Genomic DNA, 11,031 nt, shown 5'->3' with positions numbered 1-11,031 from the left:
ACAGATCGATCGCAACTTAGCTAATTACATATCAATGTGTGGATTGTATTGATGCACATATTAAAGGGATTTTTTTTTTAAAACGACAGCTTGGACTGCTGCTTTAAAGGTGGGCAGAGTAAGTTTGGAAACAGGGAGGAGTCACAGACCTCCAAACAATTAAAATCTGCACACTCAAACCCCCTGTAAACTCAAACCCAAACCCACCTCACCATATATATTTGTCTTAAGGAGTGCTACTGGCTATTTGACATTGTACAGTATAAACAAAAGAAAGAGAAGCCCAATGCAACATGATCCTCCGCCGACTTAAATTTAACATGTCAAAAACAGAACTCCTTATATTTCATGCCAAACCTGGCCCTACTACAGTGGCAACCAACTTTATTCTAACTTGGCTAGCTCCGCGAATTTCAGATTATCCCGGTTATCTGCGGTTTTGTGTCGTTTTCTCCCGGGGTGTATTGCGTTATTTTCGCTGCTGTTATTTAAGCATTTTATTCCCGCTGGCTGCAATACTGCAATGCCGTGTAAAAACTCATGGGGGCGTTTGCGAGCTGTTGTCTTTGAAGCCGAGAAATTCATGAATTGTAATGCAGTATATACTGTATATATACAGTATATACTGTATAACAACAACCCCTATAACCCCTAACATACACATACTGTACTGTATATGCACATCAATGATACTATAGGCCGTCCCCTGGCGAGATGTGTTTGCAACAGAGAGAGATCCGCTGCTCTCTCTGCACAAACATCGGCACATTAAAAATTATTTAAAATACATTTTTATTCATAGTGTAGGTGTGCAGGGGGTCTCCGGAGCTGAACCGCGTTGGTTTCAGGTCCGGGGACCCCCTGCTTCCCGAGATACAGCCCCCTTTATGAGGTGCCGGCATCCCTCTGCATTTAAAGGTCCCGATCACGTTACCGCGGCATGTAATCAAAGCAGAGGGATACCGGCACCCCCTAAAGGGGCCTGTATCTCGGGAAGCAGGGGGTCCCCGGACCTAAAACCACAGCGGTTCAGCTCCGGAGACCCTCTGCACATCTACAGTATGAATACAACACATATATAAATAAACACTCGTTCCTTACCTTTGCGGCTATGTGCTACGGTAACGAAGCAGCATGACTGTATTTTTAATAATATTGTACAGTGAGCAGGGGGTTCCCTGAGCCACAAATCAAAAAGGATGTGACGTACTACAGCCAATCAGAGTAGGGATTGAGTTCCCACGCTCTGATTGGCTCTAGTACCATGTGACAAGCTTTCAATGACGTCATATCCTTTTTTCCCCCAAGCCTCTGTCACATGGTATACTAGAGCCAATCAGAGTAGGGATGGAGTTCCCACGCTCTGATTGGCTACCATACCATGTGAGGGCGGCCATGTGTCTTTTCATGACGTCATCTTAAAGGCAATCGAAGCAAAGCCATTCTGATTGGCTGTGCTATCATTGCCTTTAAGTGACGTCATCATTTTTATTTTTATCGGCCAAAACACATGGTTTTCACGGCCCAATCAGGACCGTTGGAACCATATGACGAAAATGTGACGTCATAGGCCTTTAAAATCATATGTCGTCTCATTTTGAAGCCAGACGCCACGGAGGAAGGACCTCCGGACAAGAAAGAAGACCAGGGCGTGGCCGAAGATGGAAAGAAGACCCCCGCCCGGAAGAAGATAGAATAAAGAAGAATACAGATGAAGATAAAGATGGATTACAAATAGAAGACCCGTGGATTGATTTGGATTTTTAGTTTAATGTTTATTTTTTTGTATGGTTTATTATTTTATGGGTTCCTGTTCGTGGATTGGTTCGTGAGTAAGCTGCGCAACGGGAGTCGGTGGGGGCAAGTAATGGTAAGTGAACTAAAGAAATGTATTTTATTTAACTTGTTAATTTTTTTAAAAGCTTTTTTAACATGTGTATTTTTTTTTTTTCGGTATATCATTTCTTGCCACTGTATGTATGTATGTATATATGTATAGAGAGATATATACATACAGGGTAAGAAATGATGTTGTTTTAAAAGCTTGATTTGATGTGTTTTAAATTAATTTGTCTATGCTGCTATGCTTTATTGTGAGTTTAAAGTATTTTAAAATTAGATAGATGTAATTGTTGATATTGTATTGTGTGTTTGAGGGAGGTCAGGGCTAGCCTTGGTTTTAAAGTTTGTATTCCGGTTGGTACTTTGTATATTTTTTCATATGCTGAATTGTTCTGCTCGAGGCGTGAATTAGTTAATTGTTTCATTGTTCGGGATGGACTGTCAATTGTTTAGGGATGTAAATAATGATTGCTAATTGAATTTTGTTTACTTGATTGGTTAAAATAGTTGACATGTTTGGAGTACAATATTTGTATTTAGCTTGCAATGATATTGTTCACATTCATTTGCAGAATGTATATGGTGCATAGATTTTATGCATCATTTATACAATGTAAATGCAATGTAATGATTGGAATGTGAGGTGTTTCATTGGCATTTGATGATTTAGATTGTAAGATCAGTTAGGATTATTAAAGGAAATTCATTGTAATATAGTGTGTCTGTATGGAGAAGTGTTATTTGTAGGACAGTATGGTTTTGATAACCCTTCTACATTTATTTGTATATTGGTTCATCGTGTGTGTACATACTGTATATATATAACCGCAAAGGTAATTAAGGGGTTAAGCCACACTGGCCCGATACCCACCCTTCACCCATGAATTTGTACAGTGGCTTCATCATGCAACTATATATACAGTGTGTATATATATATATATATATATATATATATATATATACTGTATATATAGTTGCATGATGAAGCCACTGTACAAATTCATGGGTGAAGGGTGGGTATCGGGCCAGTGTGGCTTAACCCCTTAATTACCTTTGCGGTTATTATCCAATAAGGTGTTTAAGGGGTTAATTGATATCTGAATGTAATTGCAATGTGTTGGCTTTGTTTTGGCAATGTATTTTGTGGTCAAGACAAGGATGTTGCTGGCGACGGACACATCGTATTGATGAGGTCAGTAGTACTTTATTTATTTGAATATGCTAGTTAATGTTTTTAATAATGGGCAATTAATCTATTATCCATTTCTGGATAATAGTTATTTTGCACATTATTGTACTGTAGGTGTTGGGGGGGGGGGTGTATGTATTGAATGTATAGGCCAGGTTTATTTTTTTTACATTCAGGGTTTGTTCCGCGTGAGACCTCTGGAGACCACCTGTGGTTTCCTCGGGTATCTCATGGGTATCAGGCTGGTGGTTCCACGGGTGACACATGCGGGGATGAAGCGGTGGCCTCACATCTGTGGGGGCACCGCCGACCCGTAGTCTGCGGGGATGAAGCTGTGTGGTCCCACTTCTGTGGGATGATGATGCGGGGATGATGATGTGTGGTGCGGCGATGATGATGTGTGGTCCCACTTCTGTGGGGGCACCGCCGACCCGTAGGTGCGGGGATGATGATGTGTGGTCCCACTTCTGTGGGGGCACCGCGGACCCGTAGTGAGCACCCGTGAGTTCCCCAGACCCCCGTGGGATCCACCCGAGGCCCCGCAGACACCTGTGGGTCTGACCCGGGGCTCCCAGACATCCTTGGGCCTACCGTGGGGACCCAATTGTGGCCCACGGTGACCCAAGGAGACCACCTGGGGGCCATGGTGCTGGCGGGACCCACCAGCAGGCCTCCAGAACCTGTTTAAAAAGGGCTGCTGGTACCCTGTAGGTCTGTCCAGGTGCCCCACCAGCCCACCAGGGACTCGCGTGGGGCTGCGTTATGAACCCTGTTTGTAAAAGAATAAATCATGTATTTATGGGGGGGCACAGGGGGTGGGTAATGTATTTAATAAATATAATGATGTTTATTGTGGGTCACTGTGTTGTTTTTATTGTGGGTACTAGGGGTGGGGGGCTGGGGGGTGTTTCCCCAACGGTATGTGGGTAGGCCTCCCTTGTGGGTACTGGGTGAGGGTGGTTAGGCCTCACGGGGGTGGGGGTTAGTGTGGGAGGGTATGTAGGCATCCCGAGTGGTGGGTGAGGGTGGGTTAACCCCTTAATGACTGTAGCGGTTAATAACCGCTATGGTGATTAAGGGGTTAGGGGACATTACTTTGGATGTTTTAATTTTTGTGTCTGTTTTGCAGAAGCGGAGGGGCCGTGGCCAGGTTGGGGGGGGGGGGTAATGGTATGTGGGTAGTGGGTGAGGGTGGTTAGACCTCACAGTATGCACATCGGGCCCCCCCCCTCCCCACATTTACATACACTGCACTCACAGCAACACAGGCAGGGAGATTTAACAGACACAATAGGGGGAGGGGGCTTTATACAGATTACACTCAAGGCAGGGAGATTTAACAGAAACATTAGGGTGGAGGGGGCTTTTAACAGATTACACTCAAGGCAGGGAGATACAGGGGATGTACTGTACTGTATGTTGTTTATTGCAATGCTTCAATGTGTGTACAGTATAATGTTTTTTACAATTAGATAGATGTAATCCTTGGTATTGTAAGGGTTAGCTTTGGTTTTAAATTTTGTTTTCTGGTTGGTACTTATTTATTGATTTTTGTTTACTTGATTGGTTAAAATACTTGACTTGTTTGGAGTACAGTATTTGTATTTAGCTTGCAATGATATTGTTCACATTCATTTGCAGAATGTATATGGTGCATATATTTTATGCATCATTTATACAATGTAAATGCAATGTATTGATTGGAATGTTAGGTGTTTCATTGGCATTTGATGATTTAGATTGTAAGATCAGTTAGGATTATTAAAGGAAATTCATTGTAATGTAGTGTGTCTGTATGGAGAAGTGTTATTTGTAGGACAGTATGGTTTTGATAACCCTTCTACATTTATTTGTATATTGGTTCATCATGTGTGTGTATATACTGTATATATATATATATATACTGTATATATATATATATATATATATATACAGTATATATATATATATATACAGTATATACACACACATGATGAACCAATATACAAATAAATTTAGGGTCCTAAACTCACACCAAGGGCCAAACACCCCCTTCACCCACCCCCGCTACCCACAATAAAAAAAATTCATGCACAGCAGCCCCACAATTAATAAATCAATCTAAATAAATAAATAAATACATGAATATAAATAAATATATAGTATGTATATATATATATATACTATATATTTATTTATATTCATGTATTTATTTATTTATTTAGATTGATTTATTAATTGTGGGGCTGCTGTGCATGATTTTTTTTTATTGTGGGTAGCGGGGGTGGGTGAAGGGGGTGTTTGGCCCTTGGTGTGAGTTTAGGACTTGCGGGGGGGTTGCGGGTGCACTTAACCCCTTCACGACCGTAGCTGTTAATACCGCTACGGTCGTGAAGGGGTTAAGTGCACCCGCTACCCCCCCGCAAGCCCTAAACAACCACCGTTAGGGCTAATACCCCCTTCACCCACCCCCACTACCCACAATAAAAAAATAATAATAATTTTTAATGTGCCGATGTTTGCGCAGAGAGAGCAGCGGATCTCTCTCTGCTGCAAACACATCTCGCCCCCGCCGGCCTATAGTATCATTGATGTGCATATACAGTACTGTATGTGTACAGTACTGTATGTTAGGGGTTATAGGGGTTGTTGTTATACAGTATATATATATATATATATATATATATATATATATATATATATATATATATATATATATATATATATATACTGCATTACAATTCATGAATTTATGCCATCTGGCGGACACGCGAAGCATTGCAGCCTAGTAAATCCTGAACCATTATCAATTAACACATCAGCCGGGCATGCGCCTGGCTGGGAAGGCAAAAGGAGCGCGGCATGCTCCAGGTGAACAGTGTGGCATTCCAGGATCATGCCAGGTAAAAGCCGGTGATTTGTAAGAATAAAAGCTGCTGCTGCTGTAAATAAATAAATTTAAAATAAATTTTTATTTTTAGTGTAGATGTGCAGGGGGTCTCCGGAGCTGAACCGCTTTGGTTTTAGGTCTGGGGACCCCCTGCTTCCCGAGATACAGGCCCCTTTATGGGGTGCCGGTATCCCTCTGCTTTGTTTACATGCCGCGGTCACGTGATCGGGACCCTTAAATGCAGAGGGATACCGGCACCTCATAAAGGGGCCTGTATCTAGGGGAGCAGGGGGTCCCCGGACCTGAAACCAACGCTCCGGAGACCCCCTGCACATCTACACTATGAATAAAAATGTATTTTAAATCATTTTTAATGCGGTTCTCTCTCTGCTGCAAACACATCTTGCCCCCGCCGGCCTTTAGTATCATTGATGTGCATATACAGTACTGTATGTGTACAGTACTGTATGTTAGGGGTTATAGGGGTTGTTGTTATACAGTATATATATATATATATATATATATATATATATATATATATATATACAGTGTTCGACAAATCACCCAAAAATCTACTCGCCCAACCAAAAAATCTACTCGCCACCTAGTCCCGCCCCCAACCCCGCCTCTAGTCCCACCCCTAACCCCGCTTTAAAATAAAATATATAAATAAAATACATTTAATAAATTCCTAGTCAGAACATTCGTTTTTGACAAATGTATTTATTACATTATACTACAATTAGTCCTTGTTACGTGGTTACGTGTGTGTGTGTGTGTGTGCGTTCGTGTGTTCATGCGTGTGTGTGTGTGTAAGTGTAAGTGTGTAAGTGTAAGTGTGTAAATGTCTGATCTAGAAATAAAAGCCACAGGTGAATGACTAGTTTCCAGAACCCCTTAACCAGTGTCTGGATGTCCCCGCTTCACAATATCTAAAGCAGCAATCCCGCCTGGGATCTTACCTGATCCGCAGTCCTTCAATGTCCAGGTACCTCATTCCCGCAATGTTATATGTTGGAGGGGAGGTGTTCCCTACCTGTCTTCTGGGTTAGGGGGGGTTCCGATGTCTTCTGTGTGAAGCTTGAGTCAGATCTGGAAGAAAGCAGTATAAGTTATTTTGGTGTAGGTATAGGACAGTTAAGATATACTGTATAGGGTAAATAAGATATCCAGATACAGAGGGGGGGAGAGAGAGGAAGAGAGGGAGAGGAAGAGAGGGAGAGGAAGAGAGGAAGAGAGGAAGAGAGGGAGAGGGAGAGGGAGAGGGAGAGGAAGAGAGGGAGAGGGAGAGGAAGAGAGGGAGGGAGAGGAAGAGAGGGAGGGAGAGGAAGAGAGGGAGGGAGAGGAAGAGAGGGAGGGAGAGGAAGAGAGGGAGGGAGAGGGAGAGTGAGGAAGAGAGGGAGAGTGAGGAAGAGAGGGAGAGGGAGAGTGAGGAAGAGAGGGAGAGTGAGGAAGAGAGGGAGAGTGAGGAAGAGAGGGAGAGTGAGGAAGAGAGGGAGAGTGAGGAAGAGAGGGAGAGTGAGGAAGAGAGGGAGAGAGAGGAACAGAGGGAGAGAGAGAAAGAGAGAAAGAGAGAGAGAGGAGAGAGAGAAGAGAGAGAGAGAGGAGAGAGAGAGAAGAAAGAGAGAGAGAGAGGAGAGAGAGAGAGAAGAAAGAGAGGAGAGAGAGAGAGAGAGAAGAAAGAGAGGAAAGAGAGAGGAGAGAGAAAAAATAGACAGAGGAGGGAGAGAGAAAAAGAGACAGAGGAGGGAGAGAGAAAAAGAGACAGAGGAGGGAGAGATAAAAAGAGACAGGAGAGAGAAGGAGACAGAGGGGGGAGAGAAAGAGAGAGGGGAGAGAAAGAGACCAGAGAGAGGAGAGACCAGAGAGAGGAGAGACCAGAGAGAGGGGAGACCAGAGAGAGGGGAGACCAGAGAGAGGGGAGACCAGAGAGAGGGGAGACCAGAGAGAGGGGAGACCAGAGAGAGGGGAGACCAGAGAGAGGGGAGACCAGAGAGAGGGGAGACCAGAGAGGGGGGAGACCAGAGAGGGGGGAGACTAGAGAGGGGGGAGACCAGAGAGGGGGGAGACCAGAGAGAGGGGAGACGGGGGAGACCAGAGAGAGGGGAGACGGGGGAGACCAGAGAGAGGGGAGACAGGGGGAGACCAGAGAGAGGGGAGACAGGGGGAGACCAGAGAGAGGGGAGACAGGGGGAGACCAGAGAGAGGGGAGACGGGGGGAGACCAGAGAGAGGGGAGACGGGGAGAGACCAGAGAGAGGGGAGAGACCAGAGAGAGGGGGGCAGGGGTGACTGACTGACCGGGGCAGGGGTGACATACTGACCGGACAGGGGTGACTGACAGACCGGGGCAGGGGTGACTGACTGACCGGGGCAGGGGTGACTGACTGACCGGGGCAGGGGTGACTGACTGACCGGGGCAGGGGTGACTGACTGACCGGTGCAGGTGACTGATGGGGGGGGGGTACCTCTGATGTCACACACATACTCCCATACACACTCTCCCATATATATATAAATATATACATACATAAATAAAGACATACAATACAATAGATACGCACACACTTATATACACACATACACATTCTCCCATATATATACACATGCACATATACTGCACCGACACACTTTATTCGAGCAAATACCCAGTATGTACCTGGCAGATACCTGGAATGCGCCGCTCCTCACCTCTGACAAGCCCCGTTGCGTTTGCCTTCCCAGCCTGGGTTCATGCCTGGCTGACGGGCGGCTGATCTGTTAAATGATAATGATTAGGATTTAATAGGCTGCAATGCTTCGCGTGTCTACCAGATGGCATAAATTCATGAATTGTAATGCAGTATATATATATATATACTGTGCAGTATTGCAGCCAGCGGGAATAAAATGCTTCAATCCCTGCCTGGAAAATAACCCAATGCACTCGGGCAGAAAACAGTCACAAACCTCAATACACCCGGGTATACCCGAATTCGTGGGACTAGCCGAGCTCGAATAAAGTGTGTCGCCAGTGTATACACACACACACTCCCATATATACACCACCATATATACACACACACACACACACTCCCATCTATACACACACTCCCATCTATACACACACTCCCATATATACACACTCCCATATATACATACACTCCCATATATACACACACTCCCATATATACACACAATCCCCCATATATACACACACTCCCATACACACACTCCCCCATATATACACACACTCCCCCATATATACACACACTCCCCCATATATACACACACTCCCACATATATACACACACTCCCACATATACACACACACACACACGAATACACACACACACACACGCATACACACACACACACCCATGCATACACACACACACACACCCATGCATACACACACACACACACCCATGCATACACACACCCATGCATACACACACACATGCATACACACACACACACACACATGCATACACACAAAGAGGAAAGGCAGCGGGACCGAGCACCACCACTGCCCCGCTCGCCACCCAACCAGGGCGAGAAGGGGGAACCCCCACTGCAATCAGCGGGACGCGGGGACGTCCCGTGGGGACAGGGCGAGAAAGGGGAACGCCCCCCACTGCAATCAGCGGGATGCGGGGACTGCCCGCGGGGACAGGGCGAGAAGGGGGAACCCCCCACTGCAATCAGTGGGACGCGGGGACGTCCCGCGGGGACAGGGCGAAAAGGGGGAACCCCCACTGCAATCAGCGGCACGCGGGGATAGGGCGAGAAGGGGGAACCCCCAATGCAATCAGCGGGACGTGAGGACAGGGCGTGAAGGGGGAACCCCCCCACTGCAATCAGCGGGACGCGGGGACGTCCCGCAGGGACAGGGCAAGAAGGGGGAACCCCCCCACTGCAATCAGCGGGATGCGGGGACGTCCCGCGGGGACAGGGCGAGAAGGGGGAACCCCCACTGCAATCAGCGGGATGCAGGGATGTCCCGCGGGGACAGGGCGAGAAGGGGAACACCCCCACTGCAATCAGCGGGACGCGAGGACAGGGCGAGAAGGGGGAACACCTGCCTTGCGCGAGGAGTAAGGGGGCTTGCAGGGAAGGAGTAAGGGGGCTTCCAGGGATGGAGCAGAGGGGCCGCAAGACGGAGGATTGGAGAGTACTTACTTACTCTCCAACAGATCTTCGGCCAGAAAGAATGGCTGCTCGTTGGGGGCGGGCTCATATAGAGCCTGGCCGCGCGCCCACAAAGCCTGTGAGCGCGCACCAATCAGCTGTCAGGTAGGGAGTTTTTTTTTTTCAGCCAGCGCGAGCAGGGAAATTTCAGCGCGAGCGGGGGGGAAATTTAAAAAAACGCACGTGGCGCTGCTTGGGCCAATATTTACTCGCCTGGGGGTTAAATCCACCCGCCCTGGGCGTGTAAATGTATAGGATTGTCGAACACTGTATATATATATATATATATATATATATATATATATATATATATATATATATATATATATATGTATATATATATATATATATATGTATATATATATATGTATATATATATATATGTATATATACTGTATATACTACATTACAATTCATGAATTTATGCCATCTGGCGGACACGCGAAGTATTGCAGCCTAGTAAATCCTGAACCATTATCAATTAACACATCAACCGCGCGTCAGCCGGGCATGACCCCTGGTGAACAGCATCGCATTCCAGGAACAAGCCAGGGACAAACCGGTGATTTGTTAGAATAAAGTGTGCCGCAACAGTACCTCCTACCACATTACTGTTGGAAGTACTACTATACATCCAATAGCCCAAGCACGCTGCTTAGGGGTCTCAGACTACTCTCTCACATTCTCCTCTCACATTCAAAAGGTAGCTAAACCTGTCGTTTTTTCCTCCGCAATATTACAAAGATACGCCCTTCCACTGTTGCTCAACAGCTAAAACTCTGACACAGACCCTCATTCTCTACCATCTCGATTACTGGAACCTTCTGCTGTCCGGCCTTACTGCCTCTCACCTGTCTCCCCTACAATCTATCCTAAACGCTGCTGCCAGAATCACTCTACTCTTTCCTAAATCTGTCTCAGCGTCTCCCCTGCTGAAATCATTCTCCTGGCTTCCTATCAAA

This window comes from Ascaphus truei (assembly GCF_040206685.1).
Source record: "Ascaphus truei isolate aAscTru1 chromosome 13 unlocalized genomic scaffold, aAscTru1.hap1 SUPER_13_unloc_3, whole genome shotgun sequence".
NCBI classification, from domain to species: Eukaryota; Metazoa; Chordata; class Amphibia; order Anura; family Ascaphidae; genus Ascaphus; species Ascaphus truei.
The sequence above is the reverse complement of the archived record's forward strand: the minus strand, read 5'-3'. Positions refer to the sequence as shown.